Source organism: Schistocerca cancellata, chromosome 7, assembly GCF_023864275.1.
Source record: "Schistocerca cancellata isolate TAMUIC-IGC-003103 chromosome 7, iqSchCanc2.1, whole genome shotgun sequence".
NCBI lineage: Eukaryota > Metazoa > Arthropoda > Insecta > Orthoptera > Acrididae > Schistocerca > Schistocerca cancellata.
The window spans coordinates 247,937,968-247,954,528 of record NC_064632.1 but is presented as its reverse complement, the minus strand read 5'-3'; the positions used below and the strand labels follow the sequence as shown (position 1 = coordinate 247,954,528).

The 16,561-nt window shown below is 43.5% G+C and overlaps 1 protein-coding gene across 1 annotated transcript in view; it reads left to right on the top strand.

The window, feature by feature from the left end:
• The first annotated feature begins 231 nt into the window (after nt 1-231).
• The window catches only part of LOC126092719 (uncharacterized), an 806,259-nt gene continuing 789,929 nt past the window's right edge, over nt 232-16,561 (top strand). Inside the window, exon 1 of the mRNA XM_049908443.1 lies at nt 232-322. The gene's annotated coding sequence lies outside the window, so the exon portion shown is untranslated. The remainder of the gene's footprint in view (nt 323-16,561) is intronic.

Below are 16,561 nucleotides of genomic sequence, written 5' to 3'. Positions count from 1 at the left end.
CTTGGTTCGAGGGAGACCTGCGCATCACTTGCTGCGTTGCGGGATGCCTACGCAGCCAGTGGCCGCGCCGCCCGCTCTCTCGCGCGCGCCGGTGCTGGACGGACGACGCTGCGCGCCTCGGCGGAGCACGTGAGGCCGGCGCGGCGGTGCGGCGTCCGCGCATGCGCGCTGCGCGCGGAGCCCGGTCCCTCGGCGCGCGGCGTCCATCCGCCACAGCTTCCAGTGGCGCGCCGGCCGTCCCCCAGAGCGGCCTAAGCAGAGCGGCTCCAGCGAGCGGCGCCGCCGGCAGACAGGCATGACGCCCGCGTAGACTCGCCACCAGGTAACTCCGCCGCTCCTCCTGCGCCTCTCCCGGCTCACGCCGCCACGTGAAGAAACACTGGCGACCCTGTCTCGTGCTTTGTCACCCACTGTCGCTAGCTTATTAATCACTGCAAGCTCCCTCTCAAAAAGCAGTTCCGAGACTGCACGGACAGTGGAAGCACACGTGCGATTCAAAATATACGTAATTTTCATTGCAATTGCTATTTAAGAAACATGAAACTCATCACATCTGAAAGTCTACAGCATTATTTACTCGTATCACTCTGCAAACTGAAAACTCTGCACTTTAGACACACTCTATTTCGTATCATCACTTGGTTTCAAAGCTCCTTCGGGACTTTCCCAATTTTTTACATCTTTATTCGCTCCATTTATAAACAGGATCCTCATATTTTGGCGTTCAACCGTCAGCATAGTCAAATGAATTTCGTCCTGCACCTTGTAATAACATATCAACGCGTTTCAGTGCCTCGGTGGGCGTGAGGTAGATATACATCTACACCCATATCCTTCATTTCGCACTGAAGTGCCTAGCAGACAACTGATCGAACCGCCTTCAGGCTATTTATCTGGCGTCCCACTCTCTAACAGCGTGCGAGAAAGTGAAAGCTTAACTCTCTCTGTGTGAGCTCTGATAAAAATGTTCAAATGTGTGTGAAATCTTATGGGACTTAACTGCTAAGGTCATCAGTCCCTAAGTTTACACACTACTTAACCTAAATTATCCTAAGGACAAACACACACACCCATGATAGAGGGAGGACTCGAACCTACGCCGGGACCAGCCGCACAGTCTATGACTGCAGCGCCTTAGACCGCTCGGCTAATCGCGCTCGGCGAGCTCTGATTTCTCTAATTTTATTACAATGATGATTTCTCGACATGTAGGGTGGAGTAGGCAAAATATTTTCGCATTCGGCAGATAAAGTTCATGACTGAAATTCCGTGAAATGATCTCGTCGGAACGAGAAACGCATTTGTTTCAATTACTGCCATATAAACTTGCGTGTCATATCTGTGACGCTCTCTCCATGTTTTGCGATTATACAAAACGAACTGCCCTTCTTCGGACTTTTCAGATGTCCTCCGTCAGTCAACGTGCTGCCCGATAGCATTTTGTGTCCTATATTCGCACCACTTAACTGTTCAAATCTTACTTCACAGGAACCGCTATTTAGCCACTCGCGTACGTTCCCGTCACCTGCTTCTGCTCAACCAGATATCTGTATTCCAAACGAAAGTATTCGTTATAATTGTAATAAGGTATTTCAAGCTTAATGCTTTTATTTTTTTAATGTCTCTGAACCATGTACGGATAATCTACTAGCCGGATATGGGGAACTTGTTGTACTTCACTTTTCAGAGCTGCTGTTAATCATTGCGACAGCAATAAACATACGATGTTTATCACTCCGTTGACAGTCGATTTATTCTGTAATTTACACTGAAGGCTGGATGAAGCCTTCTTTATCTGTGAGATGATGAGTACGAGAAAGCTGAAGGTGTACACGATTTGTTTTTTTTAGCTTCATGACAATAAAATAACTGCAGCATTGCTTTCCCCTTGTAAGGAAAGTTGTAAGAAACAAACTGCTAGAGTTGATGTTGAAATAAGAGCACCAGTTTTTGCTCTGTTAATTTCAGAAATGTCTCTTACGCAAAATAGGCTATACGTCTTGTAAACACCATTCTTTTCTAAACACCTCTCTACTGTAGCGCTGTTTATATCGCGTTAACTGGACGTCAGAAAATTTCGGTATATCTTTTTTTACATAGAAGCAAAATTTATTTTCTTTCGTGGGAAATCACTGTTTGAACTCATGAACGGATACTTGATTTCGACAGTTACACGTCTCAAAGTTATTGTGGAAACGATCACTTTCGAATAAATGTTTCGTGACGCTTTATGTCACAGGTTTTCTCCGAGTGATGGAATAATGCTGAGGTTTCGGTTGTCCAGCCGGGTTGTTGATTAAACAGAATCAACAAGCCGGCTGAAAGCTGTTTTATTAAGCGTACTCGCTGGTTGTAATCTGGTTGGTGTCTGGTTGGAGCCCAGGGAGCGAATGCGTAACAATAGAGCTCGCAGCATTAGAGTGAGACGACGGGGCCTGTTGTCCAAATATCGCGCAAAAAATGGAGTCAACAGCGCTGACGAACACATGAAATACACCATTAATTGATAACGATCGCTCAACAAATATTTCACTGTGCAAATTATCGTAGACGATCCGACGAAAAGCGTTTCGAAGCATTGTCACCAGCTTCTTGTATTATATATAGACACTACGAGCGGTCCAGGTGAAACTCAAGTAAGGGTACGCTTTCTGTTGCCTCCTGCATCGCTATTAACGCGCGCGCACACACACACACACACACACACACACACACACACACACGCACGCACACACACACACAAACACACCCACACACACACACGCTAGCTATCTGTTGGGTATTGCGCGTTGTACAACACGAGTGTTACAGTCGTTCACAGTATTTGCGCCCTGTTTGAGGCAAGCGGCTGCGGATGGAGAAGAGAAGCCATTCCTTGTCTATCGGATGCAGATAGCTTCCTCACCCGACGTTCCTTTGCTTATAACCGAAATTATAAGTGAAGGAATAAAAGCTTTTATTAAAATTACGAAGCCGTTGTATCATATGCGGTAGAATGTGATGTGCTTCTATTCTTCACAAGTTATGCTAACAAGAATCTCATCGTCTTCCACTTCACAATTCCAAACGACTGGGCACACTAAATTGTAGATGTAATTTAAGTGCATGATACATTCAATTAATGAAGATATTTCTGTTTATTTCATAGTTTTTTAATTTCGGGTCTACAGCTTCATTAAGTCTTTCTGTGAAGTCATTTTTTTGTATCTGACTCTGTCTTTGAAATAAATACTTTATATCAGTTGCAATTAGACGATGTTGTCCTCTTTGGCATTATACAGTAATAGTGCAGAAAATAATTTGTAAACTTTTGAGAAATGGATTTTAATGCAAAACTTTTTTGTGTAATGCTGTTTGATAATGTCAAAGACGGTACAGGTAACCAGTTACCAATAAAATAAGCTGTTTTGTAAAATAAAACCAGCTTGATGGGTACATATAAAGTAACTTTGTAAGAGTTATATTTTTCACTGAATTGCTCACCTCTTTTCTTCATGTTTTTCATCTCAACAGGTCACCTCTTACTGATGAAGCTACCCCTCATGCTCACTGTGCTTCTCAACAAGGTTATGTTCAGATGGCATCCAACGTTAACACAAATAATTTTGCATATACTTGCTGGTTTGTTGCAAATAAAATCACGCACTGAAGCGAAGGGTACAGAATCGTCTGTGCTGAAGGATTCTGGCAATCGTTTCTTACTATACGCAACTAGTCACTTTAGCCCTGAGATTCAAAGTGCAACACTGACATCGTATAAAATAATTGTTCATGTCCGCCTCTCTGTAGCTAGGTCAGTGGATCGAAAACGAGAATCACAATTGGTATGTGACGAGAATAGAAATGAAATATTCTCTGTTTTGTCTTGTCTTGCAGTTTCACTTGAGTTACCTAGACAGACAGCGATATCAACACAAATGCCACAGAATACTGTTTGTTGGGAAGTTGCATCCAGTTTCAGCAGCGTAAATGGGAAAATTTTTCCGTACTTGTAGCATTTCGGAATCTTTCCTTTACAGAAGTGTGATTTTTTTTATAGCTATCGTTGTTCTGGATGGGTGACTCCAGTGAGTACTGCATAGGAAGTAATGTTACATTGTTCATAGCGAGTGGCAAGTAAGTGGGGGCTGAAATTCAGTGCCAGTAAATAGTCTAATCCTGCCCCACAACACGGAGTGGTTCGTGGAATCTCGCGCCAGGATCCGACAAACTAATAATTATCACCAGTGCCACACATCCAAAAGCCATTATCCTCCTCCTAGGTGTTTGGGATCAGTGCACATCCATAACCGTTGCAGACGAAACAGCGGGGAGGAAAATGCGTTACACTATAAAGACTGCTTGCGTGCGATCATGACCCCGTCTACGGCTGCGGCTGTTGATGAGTCTACAGTATTGTAGCGGTAGTTGCAGCCGATATTAAAGCTGCAGCTGCCGGAATAAGCATATCTCTAAACAATAAATACCCAGCGCTTACATTCAGGGATGACACTATTTGGCCTTACGACAATTACGGTACTAATCTACATCACTAGCGTAGTATGTGTATCTTGATCGCGAACGTCATTCTGCATTCCCATTTGACCACAGGAACACTAACCACGACCATGCAAGGTGTTTCAGGAGGAATACTAAATATTTTAGGAGGTGGTAGTATAGACGAACTGCAATACAAAATGCCACATATATGTGTCCAATTTTTATTGCGTACAGAAGTACAGCTACTAGTATGTAATCCAAACAAACTTAAAAGAAACGGCAAATAAGGACGTTCACAGTTGATTTTCAAAAATTCCACCGCCAACTTCAACGCACTTTTGACTTCTCTTGATAACACCGCGTGTAGCTCTTCTGAGGTCGTCTTTGGACTACACATCTCATAATCCGAACTATCAAATTGGCTCTTGTGGTTACATTTTTTTGTAGTCTTCGCCTTTCGACAATCCCCAGAGGCAAAAATCCAAACGGGTAAGGTCTGGGGGCCTTGGTGGCCAAGAAACGTGCCCATATCTACCGCCGAATGTTAGGTTCAGATGATGTGTCACCTATCGACTTCAGTGTGCAGGAGCCCCGTCATGCTGGATGAACACACGCATTTTTGTTGCCAAATGAATCTTTTCCAATAATACTGGGAGCTCATTTTGGAGAAAGTGTAGAAAACTGGGTCCTGTAAGACGCTGCGGTAACCTAACAAGCCCACTCACCTGATTGTCTATCAAACCACGCCACACATTTACAGAGAAGCGTTCTTGAAAATGTTTCTTCCACAACGGCAGGCGGATTTTCTTCAGACCACTGACGTGAATCACGAGTGTTATCGATGTCGTCAAGAGTGAAAGTGACTTCATCGGTGAAGAGTGAAAATGGGATTACCTAGAGACTTTCAAGTATCCAATAACAAAATTCCAGTAGTCTATCTTCATCCGTCCTCGAAGGTGCTGAATGAGCAGTACACTATATGGATGGAATCCATGGATACGTAATGTCCATCATACTCTTGTATGTGGAACACCGATATGTACAGAAATTCTGCTTATGCTTGTTGAAGGACTACGTTCTACCGGCTGTATAATGTCTTCTACGTCATCCACAGTCCATTCATTCACACGTTTCTATGCAATATGACTAGCATCATGCAGTGTATTGAACACATGAGTAAACACTCTTTGAATTTGCTAGTCTGCGGTTAGGAAATCGTACCCCGTATTCTCTACAAGCAACAGTAGCGTTTCCATTACAAAACCCAAACGCAAATACCATATCGGCCTGAAGAACGAAATTTTCACTCTGCAGCGGAATGTGAGCTTACATGAAACTTCATGGCAGATTAAAACTGTGTGTTGGGACCGAGACTCGAACTCGAAACCTTTGCCTTTCGCGGGCAAATGCTTTACCCTCTGAGCTACCCAAGCACGACTCACGACCCGTCCTCACAGTTTCAATTCCGTCAGTTCCTCATCTCCTACTTTCCAAACACCATAGAAACTCTCCTGCGAACCTTGCAGAACTAGCACTCCTGGAAGAAAGGATATTGCGGAGACAGGACTTAGCTACAGCTTGGGGGATGTTTCCAAAATGAAATATTCACTCTGCAGCGGAGTGTGCGCTTATACGAAACTTCCTGGCAGATTAAAACTGCGTGAAACATCCCCCGGGCTGTGGGGACGGGTCAAGATTCGCGCTTGGGTAGCTCAGATGGTAGAGCACTTGCCCGCGAAAGGGAAAGGTCCCGAGTTCGAGTCTCGGTCCGGCACACAGTTTTCATCTGGCATGAAGTTTCATATCAGTGCACTCTCCGCTGCAGAGTGAAAATTTCATTCTAGAAACATCCCCGAGGCTGTGGCTAAGCTCTGTCTCCGCACTATCCATCCTTTCAGAAGTGCCAGTTCTGCAAGGTTCGCCGGCCGGTGTGGCCGTGCGGTTCTGGCGCTTCAGTCTGGAACCGCGTGACCGCTACGGTCGCAGGTTCGAATCCTGCCTCGGGCATGGATGTGTGTGATGTCCTTAGGTTAGTTAGGTTTAAGTAGTTCTAAGTTCTAGGGCACTGATGACCACAGACGTTAAGTCCCATAGTGCTCAGAGCCATTTGAACCATTTTCTGCAAGGTTTGCAGAAGAACTTCTGTAAAGTTTGGAAGGTAGGAGACGAGGTACTGGCTGAAGTAAAGCTGTGAGGATGGGGCGTGAGTTGTGCTTGGGTAGCTCAGATGGTAGAGCACTTGCCCGCGAAAAGCAAAGGTCCCGAGTTCGAGTCTCGGTCCAGACACAGTTTTAATCTGCCAGGAAGTTTTACCATATCGGACTTCTCAGCATGTACAAATACGTGTGGCATATTTACACGCTATAGTACAGAAAATCACAATGAAAAATTCAACGTGAACTAAAGAACAACTTCGCAACGTGACCATCAACACTCTGCTGCTGACATTCGATAATTATGCCCATACCAATCCCCGGGAACCGATGTAACAACACATGAAACGGAAATGCATTGAACTCAGCTGTATCTCTGTACTCAATAAAAATTGGACACATGTTATATGGCATTTTTATTGCAATTAGTCTATATTACTATCTTCTAAAATATTTACCATTCCTCCTGAAACTCTCCGTATACAGTACCTGATCCTAAGTATCCTGACACCTACTAGTGGACATTAATTTGGGGCGTGTCTGTCCTCCACCTGTGTGACGTCTTGAATTCTACTGGGAACACTTCCAGTGATGTGTTTGAATGTTAGTGGATGATTGGCGGCCCATTACTCCTCAAGAGACGAAACCAGAGAACGTGGCGGTGTTGCATGTTGGGGTCTGGAGGGAAGCGGACGGTCTCATCCGAAAGTGTTCCACTGGTCTCTACTGGGCTGCTGCTTTATGGCAAGATGGATTGTCGTGCTGATAAAAACAGCCATATTCTATGAACTGTCACTCCACTGTTCGCAGTAAACAACGCTGGAAAATGTGTTCGTATCCTTCCGTATCTAGCTTTTCTTAAGCGCAATAATGGAGACCACCAATAACCACAAAACACCCCAGACCGTAACGCCAACTTCTCAACACTTCACGGTTGGCATTACTCAACATGGCAGGTAAGGTTCTCTAGATATGAGCCAAACCCAAATCCTGCCACCGGATTGCCACTTGTTACCGAGTAATTCTTCACTTCATATAACTCGTTTCCATTCACGCACTGTCCACTGCTGTCGCTCTTTACACTACCTCTAGCAGCACTTACCACTGACTGCAGAAATGTGTGGGGTATGACGAGCTGCTCGTCCAATGTCCCCCATTCCCTTTAACTCCTTCGCACAGTCAGTGTTGTAGCTAGACTGCTGGTAAGACTTTGCAACTCTACAGTGATTTCTTACGCCATTTCATGCAATTTTTTACAACCATCCTCAAGGAGTCTCGGCGCTCTCTGACCGTCAAATGTGAGGTCTGCGTGGCCTTTGTTTTACTGAAGTCTTTCCTTTGCGTTTCCACTTCACAATCACCTAGCGAAGTGGCGCTGTGGTTGGCACACTGGACTCGCATTCGGGAGGACGACGGTGCAAACCTGCGGCCAACTATCTTGACTTAGGTTTCCCGTGATTTCTCTAAATCACAGGCAATTGCCAGGATTGTTCCTTTGAAAGGGCACGGCTGACTTCCTTCCCCACACTTCCCTAATCCGATGGGATCGATGACCTCGCCGTTTGGTCCCCTCCCCCAAACCAACCAACCACTTCACAATCACATCACAAACAGTCAAGGTGGACAACTGTACATGGGTTGAAGGGTCCCTGACGGATGTGTTATGGAGGAGAAATTAAGGCCAGGTCCGAAGTCACTGTGCTCTCCTGATCAACCAGTTCTGTTGTTACTGCGAGGAGGATGCTACAAAACAATCCACTATCTTGCAGAAGGCGACTGAGAGGGCTACGTCGACCTAGACAGTAAGAGTCTGCACGCGATCCTATTGTATTCTAGGCGTCTACGAACGGCAGTGAAACCCTTTCCTCCCCACTGTGGCGCACGAAGTAGGTTCATCCTTCAAGACGATAAAGCACGATCACACAGTGTGCATTTTGTTAAGGCAGAAATCAAGATAGTTGGCCGCAGGTTTGAACCGTCGTCCTCCCGAATGCAAGTCCAGCAGCCGGTGGTCGCCACTGACAAGAGTCGGCTAAACATGTGTGGGACAAAGTGAAACTTGGAGTGCGTCATCACACACTGTGTTACCGCAGGACAGGTCCGCGAGCTTAGCTGAGTGGTAACGTGACCGCCTCCGATGCAGCGGACCAGGGTTCAAAAATGGTTCAAATGGCTCTGAGCACTATGGGACTTAACATCTGAGGTCATCGGTCTCCTAGAACTTAGAACTACTTAAACCTAACTAACCTAAGGACATCACACACATCCATGCCTGAGGCAGGATTCGAACCTGCGACCGTAGCAGTCGCGCGGTTCTGGACTGAAGCTTCTAGAACCGCTAGGCCACCACGGCCGGCAGGATCCGTGTTCGATTCCCTGCAGAGTCGGAGATATTCTCCGCACGTGAACTAGGTGTTGCGTTGTCCTCATGACCATTTCATCCTCACCACCGTCACACAAGTTGCCCAATGTGGCGTCGACTGCTATAAGACTTGCACTTGGGGGCCTAACTTCCCCGGATGGGGTCTCCCGGCCAACAATGTCATACGCTCATTTCATTTTCTTTACCTCAGGAGAGTAGCTCTCGAAGAGGGGGACAGGTTTAGAGATATCTAGACTAGTCTTTTTTTTTTTGGTCATCAGTCTACTGACTGGTTTGATGCGGCCCGCCACGAATTCCTTTCCTGTGCTAACCTCTTCATCTCAGAGTAGCACATGCAACCTACGTCCTCAATTATTTGCTTGACGTATTCAAATCTCTGTCTTCCTCTACAGTTTTTGCCCTCTACAGCTCCCTCTAGCACCATGGAAGTCATTCCCTCATGTCTTAGCAGATGTCCTGTCATCCTGTCCCTTCTCCTTATCAGTGTTTTCCACATATTCCTTTCCTCTCCGATTCTGCGTAGAACCTTCTCATTCCTTACCTTATCAGTCCACCTAATTTTCAACATTCGTCTATAGCACCACATCTCAAATGCTTCGATTCTCTTCTGTTCCGGTTTTCCCACAGTCCATGTTTCACTACCATACAATGCTGTACTCCAGACGTACATCCTCAGAAATATCTTCCTCAAATTAAGGCCGGTATTTGATATTAGTAGACTTCTCTTCGCCACAAATGCCTTTTTTGCCATAGTGAGTCTGCTTTTGATGTCCTCCTTGCTCCGTCCGTCATTGGTTATTTTACTGCCTAGGTAGCAGAATTCCTTAACTTCATTGACTTCGTGACCATCAATCCTGATGTTAAGTTTCTCGCTGTTCTCATTTCTACTACTTCTCATCACCTTCGTCTTTCTTCGATTTACTCTCAAACCATACTGTGTACTCATTAGACTGTTCATTCCGTTCAGCAGATCATTTAATTCTTCTTCACTTTCACTCAGGATAGCAATGTCATCAGCGAATCGTATCATTGATATCCTTTCACCTTGTATTTTAATTCCACTCCTGAACCTTTCTTTTATTTCCATCATTGCTTCCTCGATGTACAGATTGAAGAGTTGGGACGAAAGGCTACAGCCTTGTCTTACATACTTTTTAATACGAGCACTTCGTTCTTGATCGTCCACTCTTATTATTCCCTCTTGGTTGTTGAACATATTGTATATGACCCGTCTCTCCCTATAACTTACCCCTACTTTTTTCAGAATCTCGAACAGCTTGCACCATTTTATATTGTCGAACGCTTTTTCCAGGTCGACAAATCCTAAGTCTAAGCATGTGACAGCGAATGGGGCGGAAGGCACTGAATGTTAGATAGCACTAGATTCCGATGTCACAGATATACCGCTATGCCCAGTATGCGCGCTTTCGAACAGACGCCCTTTAGTCTGCCTGTAGTTTTATTTTTATTTAAGAGTAAATATATTCTCTTAGTTTCATCGTCAGTTTACACTTGACTCTCACACATCCGCAGATACGAAGGTGACAAAATCCCTTTTTTGAGTAACTTATGCGGAATGTTACAACCTTGAACCGTCCCCTCTTGAAAGCAAAAGCCTTGCACTCAAGATGCGCCCAACGATGCGGGCAGAGTGTGTCCGGAAGGAACACTGGCCGCCCGCTCGGACTGAGGGCACTGCTCGAACAACGCCACCCCATCCCGGCCCGGCCGGATGACGGATGGACGTCAAACACCCCGGCCACTCGCCCCAGTGGTGACTGCTCAAGAGACCGCTAAATACCGTAGGCAGCGATCCTCCACTCACTTAACCACCACTTCGCTACAGTCAAAATCATGTACTCTTCTTCTTCTTGTTCTTCTTACCAGACGATAATGCTCGCGTTGGGAGTGTTAAAGTGACAAAATTTCCAATGAATGACAGCTAGCTCTCAATGTGGAAAAATGTAAGTTAATGCGGATGAGTAGGAAGATCAAACCTGTAATATTAGGATACTGTAATACTAGTGTCCTGCTTGACACATTCAAGTCGTCTGAATATTTGGGTGTGACATTGCAAAGCGATATGAGACGGAAAGAGCGTGTGAGAACTGTGGTAGGGAAAGCGAATGGTCGATCTCGGTTTATTGGGAGAATTTTAGGAGAGAGTGGTTCACCTGTAAAGGAGACTGCATACAGGACGCTGTGCGACCTATTCTTGAGTACTGTTTGAGTGTTTGGGATCCGTACCAGCTCGGATTAAAGGAGACATCGAAGAAATTCAGAGGCGGGCTGCTAGATTTGTTCGAACAACACGTGTTACGGAGATACTTCGGGAACTCAAATGGGTATCCCTGGAGGCAAAGCGACGTTATTTTCGAGAAACACTACTGATAAAATTGAGAGAACCGGCGTTTGAAGCTAACTGCCAAACGATTCTACTGCCACCAACAAACATTTGCGTGTAAGGACCACGAAGATACGAGAAATTAGGGCTCATACGGAGGCATACAGACAGTCGTTTAGCCGGCCAGTGTGGCCGAGCGGTTCTAGGCGCTTCAGTCTGGAACCGCGCGACCGCTACGACCGCAGGTTCGAATCCTGCCTCGGGCATGGATGTGTGTGACGTCCTTAGGTTAGTTAGGTTTAAGTAGTTCTAAGTTCTAGGGGACTGATGACCTCAGATGTTAAGTCCCATAGTGCTCAGAGCAATTTGAAATTTGAATTTGAGACAGTCGTTTTTCCCTCGCTCTGTTTGCGAGTGGAACAGGAGCGGCAATGACAAGTAGTGGTACAGGGTACCCTCCGTCTTGCACCGTATGGTCGATTGCGGGGTAATTTATGTAGATGTAGACTAGACATTATCTTTCTTTTAAGAATCAATAGGTGTCCCATGTAGCTAAATTGCTAACGAACCGACGCGTCATAATTATTATGTAATATAAGCCAGAATGAAGCCTTAAATCGACCACAAACACACTAACACGATCATACAAAGCTATTGTAAAACAATACTGGCATTCTGGGTGACACAGACCTACAGTAGCAGGACCTTGTTTTCGGATAAAATTCATTTTAGGCAAATTATTAAATATGAACAGAACAGAAGAACTTACATCTTCACTTATATAAAAACTCAGCCTGCGTATGTTTTAATTCGAAAAACTCGAAAATCTGTGAAATTTTGACACTACGTTGCATTCACACACACGTGTGTTTTTGTCCTACTTTTAAAAGACAAGTTGTAATTAAATAAATATATAACACATAAAAGAGGAAATGTTATTACCAAAAATCCCGAAAAATTCTTGGCCGATTGCCCTAAAATTTTTACACGGTATTCTAATGAAAATTCGGAAGGACATAGGCTACCTATTTTTAATATATGTAATAAGTAAAGGGAAACATTGTTATAAAAATCTCGAAATTTTTCTTGACAGATGTACTCAAAATTTTACACGATATTATAATGAACGTTCAGACGGACATAGGCTATATATTTTTAATGCACATAATATATAAATAGCATTCTATATAAAGCGGGTACCCTGTTATCATAAATCTGGAAAGGGACTCGACCGAATTACTTCAAATTTTGACATGCTACTGTAATAAACGTTTGGACACGTGTGAGCTATATATTTTAATAAATATGACGTGTAAATATATATGTGATATATAAAAGAGAAACATTGTTACCAAAACTTCCAAAACGTGCTTAACCGATTTATTTCAAAAATTTATACGTTGCTCGAATAAACTTCTGGACGAATATAGCTATATATATCTATATATACTATGTGACAGTAAAATGTTGTTATCAAAGGTCTCTAAAAGTTCTTGATCGATTTACTTCAAATTTTACATGATAACTGTAGTGTCTGGTACCAAGGAAGCAAGAAAGGGGATGTTATGGGTGACCGGTATCTCCTCTGTCTACAACACAAATTCACATGTGGATTAATAGGTTCTTTATTTACTAGTACTGGATACTTAACTTGAATAGGGGCCATGTGTTATGGTACAAACTCATCAGTAGTAGTCCTCTTGCAGACAGTATTTGTAACCTTGCTATTACAAACTTTAGTCTCACTAATCTGTGACCTGCTCTGCTGGATGAGTGAAAGATGTCAAACTGGGATGTGAGTTAGTGAGTGAGACCCTCTGGTCAGGGGCGGCAGCTAAATACATGCTGTCGAGAGGGCATTGGCGGCGTGTTCCTTGTCAGTTATCTCTGGCCTCTCACGCGATATTTGCGCTTGATCCAGCACCTACTATCGAGCTTCGCGCTACATCGTTGCTGACTGAAGTGCTGGCGACACCTCAAACCAGCACAATAATCTATTAAAGATTCACACTACAGAATCTGAATTTCTAATTTCAATAAACAAGGCTGAAGGCCAGAGTACAGGAGGAAGGAGATGAACGGACAGGTGTGAGGAAATAGACACAGAGAGGGGAAAGGAGGAGATGGATGATGAGCAAGAGGAGAAGAAGAGAGAGGGGGGAGGAGAAGCTGGACAGAGAAAGGGGGAGGAGGTGATGGTACAGAGAGAAAGGGGTGGCAGGGAGAGGAGGAGTTGAGAAGGGGGTGGGAAATCATGGACAGAGAGACAGGGTAGGTGCAGGAGAAGGGCAAAGAAAGGGAGAGGGAAAATGGACAGAAAGCGGAGAAACAGATTAGTTCATATATTTACTTCCCATATATATTTAGCAATTTTCCATTTAACCTGACCGAGTTACAGCAACATATGCCGGTTACAGCTAGTTGTAAATAAAAAGCAACTGTGGAAATCCTACTAACTTTAATTTTACTACTTCAAAGCAAATTTTCTTCATCATTTGCTCCTTTTTATATTCATTTCATTTTTGTTATGTGCACAGGGTGTTTCAAAAAGGACTTCACAACTTCAAAAATTCGTATAAATTTATTGAAAGGAGATTTAGAGCTGCGTTTAGTGTTATTTTGTAGGGAAACACATCGTTTTTTTACCTTAAACTAAAGATGTTTATGTGGCTTCCGTTGGTTATCCTGCTACAGTGGCACGGCAACTATTCTTGCTGGTGACGAAAAGGTGCTACATGTCAGTTACGATATGCTACTATGATAAAGCAAAGCTCATACTGTAGCTGCTGTACACTGTATAGTTCCGAAGACATAATCAGTTAGGAGGTTCAGTTTTAACGGTCGATCATCGAGGTCGTAAGCGCATTGGTAGCAGTAGCTTTAGTAGTTTTCATGGTTGTAAAAATTTCCTTATCACAGTCTTGTTTATTACTTTGTTGGCATAGCAATCGCAAAGATATTCACCTTCTGTCAAGTCTCCACAGCAATTGATCTTTGGTCCTAATAACATTTAATGTTGGAACAGTTTATGATTTTTCTCTAAAAAAACACAGACACACGAAGTTTTACTTATAAAGAATAACTGGCTTTTCGACTAGTTCCAACTAACACCTTTCCATAATTAGTATGACTTTCCACTTTAAAATTACATTTAGCGTAACTTACAATATCCAGCGACTTTAGTATAGTGGTCCACCGCAGCTGCGCTTCAAGTACAAAGATGATCTTTGCCTTTCGATTTATGACTGTCACTTGAAAACATTCGACCGTAATTTGATAAACCTTCGTTTCTGCAATGTTATGAAGCTAGATTTATCTTTTGTATGCCTGCTAAAGAAAATCTCAGCATCCTAATCGCCATGACGTATAGTCCATAAAATATCACGTCCGTGCATTCATTATTCAAAAGATAGTATTATCCCACATAATTTGATCTCATGTTTCATTAAGCTTTAAAAAGTAGACTTCACTTAATTCAAAATATATTCCACTCAGACTCAATTCGTAACTATTATCTTCCTAAAAACTTTTCGACTGAACACTTCAAAATTAATAACTTCACTTTTTATCCACTTTATTACAGTGAAATCGTACAGTTGTAAATAGCCACATATCATACATTAACAACGTGGATAAGTAAGTTTTCACCCATTCGTGAGTAAAGCTGAACATGAACTCTCTCCATCTTTTCAGTATCAATTCCATTAAAAAAATATTTTTCAGTTTGTAGCATTCTTCTTTTTTTCCATTATTACGGCAAGGTTGGGCGGGTCGCTTCGAGACGCCTTTTTTGGAACTCGACCGTCGTTGTCACGTTTCCGATGGCCGGTAACTCTATGTGACGACGGGAAGACCTTTCCTTCCGCCACTGCCACCACCCCGCTCGTATCATGAACCAGAAATAATCACAAACATTTCTTCCAGCATTACAGTTGTGACAACTAAATACAAAATTCGTTTTACTATATCTAAACATTACAATAAACCTACACCTGCTTACATTCCATGTGTCACATGGCGGGAACAAATCGATGGTTCAGCGCTCCAAAACCTGTATCATCACAGTGCACACATCCCATCGGGAATCAATTTCTTGCCAAACTTGCTGTAGCATTGCAGGTGTAACTTTCTCAGTGGTGGCGTAAATTCTTGTTCTAAGTTCCCCATGAACCATGGACCTTGCCCCCCAGCCCCACCCGCCATGAACCATGGACCTTGCCGTTGGTGGGGAGGCTTGCGTGCCTCAGCGATACAGACGGCCACCATATCATAGGTGCAACCACAACGGAGGGGTATCTGTTGAGAGGCCAGACAAACGTGTGGTTCCTGAAGAGGGGCAGCAGGAAGCCGCCTGGTAGAATTTTGTGCAGAGCATAACTTAATCATTGCTAACACATGGTTCAAGAATCATGAAAGAAGGTTGTATACATGGAAGAACGCTGGAGATACTAAAGGGTATCAGACAGATTATATAACGGTAAGACAGAGATATAGGAACCAGGTTTTAAATTGTTAGACATTTCCAGGGGCAGATGTGGACTCTGATCACAATCTCTTGATTATGAACTGTAGATTAAAACTGAAGGAACTGCGAAAACGTGGGAATTTAAGGGGATGGGACCTAGATAAACTGACTAAACCAGAGGTTGTACAGAGTTTCAGGGAGAGCATAGGGGAAAAATTGACACGAATGAGGTAAAGAAATACAGTAGAAGAAGAATGGGTAGCTTTGAGGGATGAAGTAGTGACGGCAGCAGGGGATCAAATAGGTAAAAAGACGAGGGCTAGTAGAAATCCTTGGGTAACAGGAGAAATATTGAATTTAATTGCTGAAAGGAGAAAATATAAAAATGCAGTAAATGAAGCAGGCAAAAAGGAATGCAAACGTCTCAAAAATGAGATCGACAGGAAGTGCAAAATGGCTAAGCAGGGATGGCTAGAGGACAAATATAAGGATGTAGAGGCTTATCTCACTAGGGGTAAGATAGATACTGCCTACAGGAAAATTAAAGAGACCTTTCGAGAAAAGAGAACCACTTGTATGAATATCAAGAGCTCAATGGAAACCCAGTTCTAAGCAAAGAAGAGAAACCAGAAAGGTTGCAGGAGTATATAGAGGGTCTATACAAGGGCGATGTACTTGAGGACAATATCATGTAAATGGAAGAGAATGTAGAAGAAGATGAAATTGGAGATACGATA